Source organism: Mesoplodon densirostris, chromosome 1, assembly GCF_025265405.1.
Source record: "Mesoplodon densirostris isolate mMesDen1 chromosome 1, mMesDen1 primary haplotype, whole genome shotgun sequence".
Taxonomy (NCBI): Eukaryota; Metazoa; Chordata; class Mammalia; order Artiodactyla; family Ziphiidae; genus Mesoplodon; species Mesoplodon densirostris.
This window is the reverse complement of record NC_082661.1, coordinates 167,020,007-167,034,436: the sequence shown is the minus strand read 5'-3', so window position 1 is coordinate 167,034,436 and position 14,430 is coordinate 167,020,007. Positions and strand designations below refer to the sequence as shown.

General features: G+C 37.4%; 1 protein-coding gene across 3 annotated transcripts in view; it reads left to right on the top strand.

Moving 5' to 3' along the window:
• Positions 1 to 14,430, top strand: part of TBC1D19 (TBC1 domain family member 19) — a 165,450-nt gene that overhangs the window by 78,313 nt on the left and 72,707 nt on the right. The gene's annotated exons all lie outside the window — the stretch shown is intronic.

Here is a 14,430-nt window from a genome sequence, read left to right as displayed (position 1 = left end):
AAAACAATTAAGAAAATGGGAATAGGAACATACATATCAATAATTACCTTAAATGTAAATGGATTAAATGCTCCCACCAAAAGACACAGATTGGCTGAATGGATACAAAAACAAGACCCATATATATGCTGTCTACAAGAGACCCACTTCAGACCTAGAGACACATACAGACTGAAAGTAAGGGGATGGAAAAAGATATTCCATGCAAATGGAAACCAAAAGAAAGCTGGAGTAGCAATTCTCATATCAGACAAAATAGACTTTAAAATAAAGACTATTAGAAGAGACAAAGAAGGACACTACATAATGATCAAGGGATCAGTCCAAGAAGAAGATATAACAATTGTAAATATTTATGCACCAAACATAGGAGCACCTCAATACATAAGGGAAATATTAACAGCCATAAAAGGAGAAATCGACAGTAACACAATCATAGTAGGGGACTTTAACACCCCACTTTCACCAATGGACAGGTCATCCAAAATGAAAATAAATAAGGAAACACAAGCTTTAAATGATACATTAAACAAGATGGACTTAATTGATATTTATAGGACATTCCATCCAAAAACAACAGAATACACATTTTTCTCAAGTGCTCATGGAACATTCTCCAGGATAGATCATATCTTGGGTCACAAATCAAGCCTTGGTAAATTTAAGAAAATTGAAATTGTATCAAGTATCTTTTCCGACCACAATGCTATGAGACTAGATATCAATTACAGGAAAAGAGCTGTAAAACATACAAACACATGGAGGCTAAACAATACACTACTTAATAACGAAGTGATCACTGAAGAAATCAAAGAGGAAATTAAAAAATACCTAGAAACAAATGACAATGGAGACACGACGACCCAAAACCTATGGGATGCAGCAAAAGCAGTTCTAAGAGGGAAGTTTATGGCAATACAATCCCACCTTAAGAAACAGGAAATATCTCGAATAAACAACCTAACCTTGCACCTAAAGCAATTAGAGAAAGAAGAACAAAAACATCCCAAAGTTAGCAGAAGGAAAGAAATCATAAAAATCAGATCAGAAATAAATGAAAAAGAAATGAAGGAAACGATAGCAAAGATCAATAAAACTAAAAGCTGGTTCTTTGAGAAGATAAACAAAATTGATAAACCATTAGCCAGACTCCTCAAGAAAAAAAGGGAGAAGACTCAAATCAATAGAATTAGAAATGAAAAAGGAGAAGTAACAACTGACACTGCAGAAATACAAAAGATCGTGAGAGATTACTATAAGCAACTCTATGCCAATAAAATGGACAACCTGGAAGAAATGGACAAATTCTTAGAAATGCACAACCTGCCAAGACTGAATCAGGAAGAAATAGAAAATATGAACAGACCAATCACAAGCACTGAAATTGAAACTGTGATTAAAAATCTTCCAACAAACAAAAGCCCAGGACCAGATGGCTTCACAGGCGAATTCTATCAAGCATTTAGAGAAGAGCTAACACCTATCCTTCTCAAACTCTTCCAAAATATAGCAGAGGGAGGAACACTCCCAAACTCATTCTACGAGGCCACCATCACCTTGATACCAAAACCAGACAAGGATGTCACAAAGAAAGAAAACTACAGGCCAATATCACTGATGAACATAGATGCAAAAATCCTCAACAAAATACTAGCAAACAGAATCCAACAGCACATTAAAAGGATCATACACCATGATCAAGTGGGGTTTATTCCAGGAATGCAAGGATTCTTCAATATACGCAAATCAATCAATGTGATACACCATATTAACAAACTGAAGGAGAAAAACCATATGATCATCTCAATAGATGCAGAGAAAGCTTTTGACAAAATTCAACACCCATTTATGATAAAAACCCTGCAGAAAGTAGACATAGAGGGAACTTTCCTCAACATAATAAAGGCCATATATGACAAACCCACAGCCAGCATCGTCCTCAATGGTGAAAAACTGAAACCATTTCCACTAAGATCAGGAACAAGACAAGGTTGCCCACTCTCACCACTCTTATTCAACATAGTTTTGGAAGTTTTAGCCACAGCAATCAGAGAAGAAAAGGAAATAAAAGGAATCCAAATGGGAAAAGAAGAAGTAAAGCTGTCACTGTTTGCAGATGACATGATACTATACATAGAGAATCCTAAAGATGCTACCAGAAAACTACTAGAGCTAATCAATGAATTTGGTAAAGTTGCAGGATACAAAATTAATGCACAGAAATCTCTGGCATTCCTATATACTAATGATGAAAAATCTGAAAGTGAAATCAAGGAAACACTCCCATTTACCATTGCAACAAAAAGAATAAAATATCTAGGAATAAACCTACCTAAGGAGACAAAAGACCTGTATGCAGAAAATTATAAGACACTGATGAAAGAAATTAAAGATGATACAAATAGATGGAGAGATGTACCATGTTCTTGGATTGGAAGAATCAACATTGTGAAAATGACTCTACTACCCAAAGCAATCTACAGATTCAATGCAATACCTATCAAACTACCAATGGCATTTTTCACAGAACTAGAACAAAAAATTGCACAATTTGTATGGAAACACAAAAGACCCCGAATAGCCAAAGCAATCTTGAGAACAAAAAACGGAGCTGGAGGAATCAGGCTCCCTGACTTCAGACTATACTACAAAGCTACAGTAATCAAGACAGTATGGTACTGGCACAAAAACAGAAAGATAGATCAATGGAACAGGATAGAAAGCCCAGAGATAAACCCACGGACATATGGTCACCTTATCTTTGATAAAGGAGGCAGGAATGTACAGTGGAGAAAGGACAGTCTCTTCAATAAGTGGTGCTGGGAAAACTGGACAGGGACATGTAAAAGTATGAGATTAGATCACTCCCTAACACCATACACAAAAATTAGCTCAAAATGGATTAAAGACCTAAATGTAAGGCCAGATACTATCAAACTCCTAGATGAAAACATAGGCAGAACACTCTATGACATAAATCACAGCAAGATCCTTTTTGACCCGCCTCCTAGAGAAATGGAAATAAAGACAAAAATAAACACATGGGACCTAATGAAACTTCAAAGCTTTTGCACAGCAAAGGAAACCATAAACAAGACGAAAAGACAACCCTCAGAATGGGAGAAAATATTTGCAAATGAAGCAACTGACAAAGGATTAATCTCCAAAATTTATAAGCAGCTCATGCAGCTCAATAGCAAAAAAACAAACAACCCAATCCAAAAATGGGCAGAAGACCTAAATAGACATTTCTCCACAGAAGATATACAGACAGCCAACAAACACATGAAAGGATGCTCAACATCTTTACTCATTAGAGAAATGCAAATCAAAACTACAATGAGATATCATCTCACACCAGTCAGAATGGCCATCATCAAAAAATCTAGAAACAATAAATGCTGGAGAGGGTGTGGAAAAAAGGGAACACTCTTGCACTGCTGGTGGGAATGTGAATTGGTACAGCCACTATGGAGAACGGTATGGAGGTTCCTTAAAAAACTACAAATAGAACTACCATATGACCCAGCAATCCCACTACTGGGCATATACCCTGAGAAAACCATAATTCAAAAAGAGACATGTACCAAAATGTTCATAGCAGCCCTATTTACAATAGCCCGGAGATGGAAACAACCTAAGTGTCCATCATCGGATGAATGGATAAAGAAGATGTGGCACATATATACAATGGAATATTACTCAGCCATAAAAAGAAATGAAATTGAGCTATTTGTAATGAGGTGGATGGACCTAGAGTCTGTCATACAGAGTGAAGTAAGTCAGAAAGAGAAAGACAAATACTGTATGCTGACACATATATATGGAATTTAAGAAAAAAATGTCATCAAGAACATAGGGGTAAGACAGGAATAAAGACACAGACCTACTAGAGCATGGACTTGAGGATATGGGGAGGGGGAAGGGTAAGCTGTGACAAAGTGAAAGAGCGGCATGGACATATATACACTACCAAACGTAAGGTAGATAGCTAGTGGGAAGCAGCCGCATAGCACAGGGAGATCAGCTTGGTTCTTTGTGACCGCCTGGAGGGGTGGGATAGGGAGGGTGGGAGGGAGACGCAAAAGGGAGGGGATATGGGAACATATGTGTATGTATAACTGATTAAATTTGTAAAATAAAAAAAAAATATTTTCTGCAAAAAAAAAAAAAAAAAAAAAAATCTGAATGATTTCAAGCCTAGAATTCTGTATGTAACCAACAGTCAATCAAATGAGAATTTGAAGTAGACATTTTCAGATGTATGTGATCTCAAATATTTACTCTTATTAAGGGAGCTATTGGTAGAAATGCTCCAAAACAAGATCAAAAACAAAAAGAGCAAAACAGAGGATCCAGGAAATGGGATTCCAACCTAAGAGAAGAACAATTTCCAAAATGACAGTGAAGAGCAGTTCCAGGACAAAGTTTGTGCGACAGGACCAGAGCAGAGCAATTCCAGATTGGAGCAGGAGGTTGGAGGGTTCCAGGATGAGTGCCTGCAAGAAAAACACCAAAAGTAAAGAGGATCTGACAGGTTTAACCACATGCAAAATTGTATTCTGGAGGGTCTTTTCAGAGTTGTTCAAGGGTAGAGGAAGAGGTAAGTGATTACAGAAAACTGCATAAGTGAAAAAATGGTTTAATTATGAACTGTATGAAAAAAATACATATTTTAGGAAAGGAAACATATTTATAGCATACTCCTTGCCTCAGCAGTGAATAATTTTTAAATAGTAATAATAATGTAAACTCTTAATATGGATTTAATCAAGAATTGATATATACTTATAATGGAATGATGGAAGGAGGAAAAGAGAGTGTACATGAGCTAAAAATCCTCATTTATCATAAAAAATCAGTAGATATTTGAAACTGATAAATTAAAAATAACAATACATACTTGTTACTTGAAATATGGGTGTAAATACCAGAAAAAAAAGCTGAAAGTGGTTATTCCTGAATAGTGGGCTAATTATGATTGCATGTGTATGTGTGTGTGTGTGTGTGTGTGTGTGTGTGTGTGTTGTGTATGTGTGTGTTGGGGAGGAGTGCATAAATAGGGAACTTCTATTTTGTTGTTGTTGTTAAGTCTTTTAGCTGATTTGACTTCTGTTTATTGCCTGTAAAGATAGTATAGTGTGGTGGTTAGGTGACTAGATTCTGAAGCCAACTAACCCGGGTTTAAATTCTTGCTCTGCCACTCACTGGCTGTGTGACCTTGGGCAAGTTTTTCTTAACCTTGAGCTTTAGTTTTCTTATTTAATATATGGACAGTAGTACCTTTTTCAAAAAATAAATGTATGTATTTTTATTTTTATTTATTTTTCGCGGCATTGGATCCTTGTTGCTGAGTGCGGACTTTCTCTAGTTGCAGCGAGCGGGGGCTACTCTTCGTTGCAGTGTGCAGGCTTTTCATTGAGGTGGCTTCTCTTGTTGCGGAGCATGGGCTCTAGATGCGCGGGCTTCAGTAGTTGTGTCTTGTGGGCTCTAGAGCACAGGCTCAGTAGTTGTGGTGCATGGCCTTAGTTGCTCTGTGGCATGTGGGATCTTCCAGACCAGGGCTCGAACCTGTGTCCTCTGCATTGGCAGGTGGATTCTTAACCACTGTGCCATCAGGGAAGCCCTGGACAATAGTATCTCATAGAAGTGTTGTGCAGATCAGTAAGTTAAGATATAAGTTATGGGTTGAATTGTGTCCCCCCCAAAAGATATGTTGAATCTTGACATCCAGTACCTGTGAATGTGACCTCATTTGCAAATAGGGCCATTGAAGATACAATGAAATTAAGATGATGTCTTACTGGAGTAGGGTAGGCCCCTAGTCCAATATGACTGGTGTCCTTATAAGAAGAGGAGAAGAGACACAAAAGAGAGACACACAAGGAGAATGTCATATGACAGGCAGAGACTGGAGTGTTGCATCTATAAGCCAAGGAATACCAGAGATTGCCAGCAATACCAGAAGCTAACAGAAAGGCATGGAACAGATTCTCCCCTAGAGCCTTCACGGAGAGCATGTTAATATCTTGATTTTGGACTTCTATCATCCAGAATTGTGAGAATGAGTTTCTCTTGTTTAAAGCTAACCAGTTAGTGGTAATTTTTGTACCACTGGCAGCCCTAGGAAACTTATATATAAATATAAAACATATAGATGGTCCTTGGAAAGTAGTAAGCAGTATATAACTATTAAACATTACTACTACAACTTTCATTAAAAAATAATTTTTAAGAAGTTATTTTTAAAAGATGTTAGAAGACCTATTAGTAGCAGTTTATACAAAGTGATATGGCTGTGCAGAAGAGGAAGTGACAGATTCTTTTCCTAGAGGTGGTGGGAGGTCTTCTCAGAGGTACTGTCATTTGAAATAGCTTGAAGGAATTTGCTAAAGAAGCAGGGAAAGGATAATGTATGAAAATGTTTAGCATGTGCGTAAGTGGGGCTAATTATGCCTCTGTCTGTCTGAGGGGATCTGGAGCTGGTGTGGATTCATTCTTAGCTATTGGAGAACCAAAAGCTTGTGGCAAATTTTTTAAAAATTGTGACTATACCTAATGTCTGCAGGCATGAGGGATAGTTGTCCCCATGTTTCCTGAACGATATAAACTGGTGATAGTGATTCTGACCTGATGATGCATGGTTTATCTGTAACCCTGGTCTGTCTGTGTGAATACTGAACTTAGTGAGACTCAATGACTCTCATATGATGCCTCAATAGATGGCCCTCAAACCTAGTTCACAGTGTTAGGGTTAGAGTTACCCATATCAAAAGGGACCCACGCAGCCTGAAGGTAGCTTTGGAGGGCAGGGGATTGGCGCAGGGAGCCTGCTGAACTCCCAGGCCTGTTCCCAGCCCTCCAAGGCCACCTCCCACCCACCTTTGCCACATTGGTCTTTGGGGGCATAAGAGGGAGGCTGGGGAGATCAGGAGAGGCAGGCGGGAGGGGCCTTCCCAGACCAGAAGAGCAGAAGAGGAGAGGAGAGGAGGGTGTTTGCTCCGCCCACTCAAGCCAGGAAGCCTGCTGGGCTCCCAGGTGAGATCACCTGCCCTCTGAGACCAGGGAAAGAGCACACCTGGGCCCCTTCTGTTCCTTGAGCCTCAGCCCCACACCCCACAGCCCCCAGGGCCTTTTCCAGCCTTGTGGGTCCTAAGTATAATCCCTGCCCACCACCCAAACCTTGCCCTTGCTTAGCACCCACACTCCACAGACAAGGCCTTTCCCTCCATTTTTTTAAAATTTTCCCTCCTCCTCTTTTATACTATTATGGTACTGATGTACCTTTTGGTTGTTGATTCATCTATATTTTTATTTTTGTATTCTTTCTAACATATCGTAATTTCCTAGTCTAATTTTATTTTTTACTTTGTTACTATTCTCTCTTTTTTTTTTTTTTTTTTTTTTTTGCCACCCCACGCAGCTTGCGGGATGTTGGTTCACGAGCCGGGGGTCAGACTAAAGCTCCTGCAGTGGGAGGTCCGAGTCCGAACCACTGGTCTAACAGAGAACCTCAGACCCCAGGGAATATTCATGGGAGTGAGGTCCCACAGAGTTCCTCATCTCAGCACCAAGACCCAGCTCTACCCAATAGCTTACAAACTCCAGTGTTGGAAGCCTCAGGCCAAACAACCAGTAAGACAGGAACACAATCTCACTCATTATAAAAAGAAAACAATGAGACAACAAAAAAATATGTCACAATGAAGGAGCAAGGTAAAAATCTACGACACCGAATAAACAAAGAGGAAATAGGCAATCTACCTGAAACAGAATTCAGAATAATGATAGTAAAGATGATCCACAATCTCAGAAATAGAAATGGAGGCATGGATTGAGAAAATGCAAGAAAAGTTTAACAAAGATCTAGAAGAACTAAAGAACAAACAAACAGAGATGAACAACACAATAACTGAAATGAAAAATACACTAGAAGAAATCAATAATGGGATAACTGAGGCAGAAGAATGAATAAGTGAGCTGGAAGAAAAAATGGTGGAAATAACTACTGAGGGGCAGAATAAAGAAAAAAAAAGAAAAGAATTGAAGACAATCTCAGAGACCTCTGGGACAGCACTAAATGAACCAACATTCAAATTATATGGGTCCCAGAAGAAGAAAAGAAAAAGAAAGGGTCTGAGAAAATATTTGAAGAGATTATACTTGAAAATTTCCCTAATGTGGGAAAGGAAATAGTCACCCAAGTCCAGGAAGCACAGGATAAACCCTAGGAAAAACACAATAAGACACATATTAATCATATTAATCAAACTAGCAAAAATTAAATTCAAAGAAAAAATATTAAAAGCAGCAAGGGCAAAAGAAAAAATAACAGACAAAGGCATCCCCATAAGGTTATCAGCTGAGTTTTCAGCAGAAACTCTGCAAGACAGAAGGGAGTGGCAGGATACACTTAAAGTGATGAAAGAGAAGAACCTACAACCAAGATTACTCTATCCAACAAAGATCTCATTCAGATTGGATGGAGAAGTCAAAAGCTTTTCAGACAAGCAAAAGCTAAGAGAATTCAGCACCATCAAACCAACTTTACAACAAATGCTAAAGAAACTTCTCTAGGCAGGAAACACAAGAGGAAAAAAAAAGACCCACAAAAACAAACCCAAAACAATTAAGAAAATGGTAATAGGAACATACATATTGATAATAACCTTGAATGTAAATAGATTAAAGGTCCCAACCAAAAGACACAGACTGACTGAATGGATACAAAAACAAGACCCATATATATGCTGCCTACAAGACACCCACTTCAGACCTAGGGACACATACAGACTGAAAGTGAAGGAATGGAAAAAATATTTCCATGCAAATGGAAATCAAAAGAAAGCTGAAGTAGCAATACTCATATCAGATAGAATAGACTCTAAAATAAAGACTGTTACAAGAGATAAGGAGGGACACTATATAATGATCAAAGGATCAATCCAAGAAGAAGATATAACAATTATAAATGTTTATGCACCCAACATAGGAGCAGCTCAATAAATAAGGCAAATGCTAACAACCATGAAAGGGGAAATCAACAGTAACACAATAATAGTAGGGGACTTTAACATCCCACTTACACCAATGGACAGATCCCTCAAACAGAAAATAAATAAAGAAACATAAGCTTTAAATGACACAATAGACCACATAGATTTAATTGATATTTATAGACCATTCCACCCAAAAGTGGGAGAATACACTTTCTTCTCAAGTGCACATGGAACATTCTCCAGGTTAGATCATATCTTGGGTCACAAATCAAGCCTCAGAAAATTTAAGAAAATTGAAATTGTATCCAACATCTTTTCTGACCACAATGCTGTGAGATTGGAAATCAATTACAGGAAAAAAACTATAAAAAACACAAATACATGGAGGCTAAACAGTGCACTACTAAATAACCAAGAGATCACTGAAGAAATCAAAGAAGAAATTTAAAAATACATAGAAACAAATGACAATGAAAACACGATGACCCAAAACCTATGGGACACAGAAAAAGCAGTTCGAAGAAGGAAGTTTATGGCAATTCAATCTCACCTCAGGAAATAAGAAAAATCTCAAGTAAACAATCTAACCCTACACTTAAAACAACTAGAGAAAGAAGAACAAAGAAAACCGAAAGGCAGTAGAAGGAAAGAAATCATAAAGATCAGCAAAGAAATAAATGAAGTAGAAATTAAGAAAACAATAGCAAAGATCAGTAAAACTAAAAGCTGGTTTTTGAGAAGATAAACAAAATTTGTAAACCCTTAGCCAGACTCATCAAGAAAATAAGGGAGAAGACGCAAATCAATAAAATTAGAAATGAGAAAGGAGAAATCACAACTGACACTGCAGAAAAACAAAGGACTATAAGAGACTACTACAAACAACTGTATGCCAATAAAATGGACAACATGAAGAAAAGGACAAATTCTTGGAAAGGTACAATATTCCAAGACTGAACCAGGAAGAATTAGAAAATATAAACAGACCTATCACAAGTAATGAAATTGAAACCATAATTAAAAATCTTCCAACAAACAAAAGTCCAGGACCAGATGGCTTCACAGGCAAATTCTATCAAACATTTAGAGGAGAGCTAACACCGATCCTTCTCAAACTCTTCAAAAAAATTGCAGAAGGGGAAACATTCCCAAATTCATTCTACGAACCACCATCACGCTGATACCAAAACCAGAAAAAGATATCACAAAAAAATGAAAATTATAGACCAGTACCACTGATGAAAATAGATGCAAAAATCCTCAACAAAATACTAGCAAACAGAATCCAACAGCACATTACAAGGATCATGCACCATGATAGGTGCGATTTATCCCAGGGATACAGGATTCTTCAGTATACGCAAATCAATCTATGTGATACACCATATTAACAAATTAAAGAATAAAGACCATATGATCATCTGAATAGATGCAGAAAAAGCTTTTGACAAAATTCATCACCCATCTATGATAAAAACTCTCCAGGAAATGGGCAGAGAGGGAACCTTCCTCAACATAATAAAGGCCATATATGACAAACCCACAGGAAGTAGCATACTCAATGGTGAAAAACTGAAAGCATTTCCACTAAGATCAGGAACAAGACAAGGATGTCCACTCTCGCCACTCTTATGCAACATAGTTTTGGAAGTCTTAGCCACAACAATCAGAGAAGGAAAAGAAATTAAAGGAATCCAAATCGGAAAAGAAGAAGTAAAATTGTCACTGTTTGCAGATGACACGATACTATACGTAGAAAATCCTAAAGTTGCCACCAGAAAACTTCTAGACCTCATCAATGAATTTGGTGAGGTGGCAGGATACAAAATTAATGCACAGAAATCTCTGGCATTCCTATACACCAACAACAAAAAATCAGAAGGAAAAATTAAGGAAACACTGTCATTTACCAAAGCAACCCAAAGAAATAAATACCTAGGAATAAACCTGCCTAAGGAGGCAAAAGACTTGTACTCAGAAAAGTGTAAAACACTGATGAAGGGAATCAAAGATGACATAAACAGATGGAGAAATATACCATATTCTTGGGTTGGAAGAAGCAATCCTCTGAAAATGACTATACTACCCAAAACAATCTACAGGTTCAGTGCAGTCCATATCAAACTACCAATGGCATTCTTCACAGAATTAGAACAAAAAGTTTTACAATTCATATGGAAACACAAAAGACCCCGAATAGCCAAAGGAATCTTGAGAAAGAAAAACGGAGTTGGAGGAATCAGGCTCCCTGACCTCAAACTATACCACAAAGCTATAGTAATCAAGACAGTATGGTACTGGCACAAAAACAAAAAGAAATGTAGGTCAATGGTACAGGATAGAAAGCCCAGAGATAAACCCATGCCCATATAGGCACCTAATTTATGACAAAGGAGGCAAGAACATACAATGGGGAAAAAACAGCCTCTTCAATAAGCAGTCCTGGGAAAACTGCACAGCTACATGTAAAATACTGAAATTAGAACACTACCTAACGCCATACACAAAAATAAACTCCAGATGGATTAAAGACTTAAACGTAAGACCAGACACTGTAAAACTCTTAGAAGAAAACATAGGAAAAACACTCTTTGACATAAACCACAGCAAGATCGTTTTTGACCCACCTCCTACAGTAACAGAAATAAAAACTAAACTAAACAAATGGGACTTAATTAAACTTAAAAGCTTTTGCACAGCAAAGGAAACCTTAAACCAGTGAAAAAGACAGCCCTTAGAATGGGAGAAAATATTTTCAAATGAAACAACGGACAAAGGATTAATCTCCACAATATACAAACAGCTCATGGAGCTCAATCTCAAAAAGACAAACACTCCAGTTAAAAAAATGGGAGGGGGCTTCCCTGGTGGCGCAGTGGTTGAGAGTCTGCCTGCCGATGCAGGGGACATGGGTTCGTGCCCCGGTCCAGGAGGATCCCACGTGCCGCGGAGCGGCTGGGCCCATGAGCCATGGCCGCGGAGCCTGCGCGTCCAGAGCCTGTGCTCCGCAACGGGAGAAGCCACAACAGTGAGAGGCCCGCGTACAGCAAAAAAAAAAAAAAAATGGGAGGAAGACCTAAACAGACATTTCACCAAGGAAGACATACAGATGGCCGAGAGGCACATGAAAAGATGCTCAACATCACTAATTATTAGAGAAATGCAAATCAAAACTGCAATGAGGTATCATACTGGTCAGAATGACCATTATCAAAAAATCTAGAAACAACAAATGCTGGAAAGGGTGTGGTGAAAAGGGAGCCCTCCTGCACTGTTGGTGGGAATGTAAATTGAGACAACCACTATGGAAAACAGTATGAAGTTTCCTTGAAAAACTAAAAATAGGACTACCATATGACCCAGCAATCCCACTACTGGGCATATACCCTGAGAAAACTGTAATTCAAAAAGAGTCATGTAGCACAGTGTTCATTGCAGCACTATTTACAGTAGTCAGGACATGGAACCAACCTAAATGTCCCTCAACAGATGAATGGATAAAGAAGGTGTGGCACATATCGGCAATGGAATATTACTCAGCCATAAAAAGAAACTAAGTTGATTATTTGTAGTGAGGTAGATGGACCTAGAGTCTGTCATACAGAGTTAAGTAAGACAGAGAAAAAGAAATACTGAATGCTAACGCATATATATGGAATCTACCCAAAAAAATGGTACTGATGAACCTAGTTGCAGGACAGGAATAAAGAGGTAGACATAGGGAATGGACTTGAGGACATGGGATGGGAGGGGGAAGCTGGGCAAAGTGAGAATAGCATCTCCATATATACACTACTGAATGTAAAATAGTTGGCTGGTGGGAAGCAGCAGCATGGCACAAGGAGATTGGCTCCATGCTTTGTGATGACCTAGAGGGGTGGGATAAGGAGGATGGGAGGGAGGCTCAAGAGGGAGAGGATATGGGGACATGTGTATGCATATGGCTGATTCGCTTTGTTGTGCAACAGAAACTAACACAGTATTGTGAAGCAGTTATACTCCAATAAAGATTTATTAAAAAATAAATAAAATAAAATAAAATATTGGCTATATCCCCTGTGTCATACAATATATTCTTGTAGCTTATTTATTTTATATGTAATAATCTGTATCTCTTAACCCCCTACCCCTTTCTTGTCAAAAAGGAATTTCTTGAAACTGAAATTTATTAACTCTAAAGAGAAGTTGCTGACTAATTCCTGTTCACTAATTCAGTGTTGTAGAGATAGCAGGTGGGAACTGGAACTCAGTAATGTGGTTCACTCTTTACTGACTCCCCAATGTTATGTGTCACTTAGCACTGTGCTAAGAACAGGAGGTGCAAATGTGTGTAAGAGATAGTCTCTGTCTTCCAAGAGCTTCAGGCTAATGAGGAGATGGACAGTAAAAAGATAATTTCAATATAGTGTGATTTTATGCTTTGATAGAGGTTGAAAAAAGGTAATAAATGTTCATAGAGAAGGAAATCTGAGATTAGGGCCCAGGTCTACTGACATAGAGTAAAAAATATCCAAAGCAGTGAATTTTTACCACTTGAGTCATTAAAAATTGGTAACATAAGTTGCAGTGCTTTTTAAAAGTATAGATTAAAATTAGTTTAGTTAAAAATTGAAATATAATGGCAGTTATTTAAAATTGATACAGAAATGAAATGTGTGTGTGTTAGGCTGAATAACTTATGAGGGACACAAATAAATCACTAACTTAAATAATCATAGATAATTATGAAGGATTAAAACTAATTCCATTTTTTAAGGGAGAAGGAAGTTTGGTTTTAGCAATTAGAATAGTAACAAAACACTGAGGCAAATATTAATATAAATATTTAATTACTTAGGGAATAAAAATAATGTGAATACTATGGGGTTGTTTTTTATATATTTATAAAACAACGGACAAACATGATTACTTTCCTTAGACATTACTAGATAAGTAGAGGAAGTCTGGAGAATAAATCTAATTTATTCTTATTTTAGCAGAGTACTTGATAGTCTAATTTTACTTAAAAATTAATTTAGGTTGTTTTGGATATTTACAGTGTTTATTTGATTAAGAGCTAAGTGAAGTACAGTACCATAGAAAGCACAGATACAGAATTATATTGGTAATTTTAGACAATGAATTTAGAAAATAAAATTGCTAAGTGCTACATATGCTGTGTGTGTATGTATGTTTCAGGAGAGATTTAAATTTTATTATTCTTTCCTCAGAATAATTATTCCTTACTTTTACTGATTAGTTTGTTACCTAAAAAGGGAAAATTTTGGACTAAAGCATTACTATTTATAAGTTCAATAATATTCTTTTCTTCTTTAGATATTTGAATGAAGCAAAGATTTATTTTACGTTGTGATTTTCATTTAAGTTGATGTTTAGGTGAAGGTGATTTTTTAAAATAATGTGTAGCAAAGTCTGAGATGCATGGTAATTC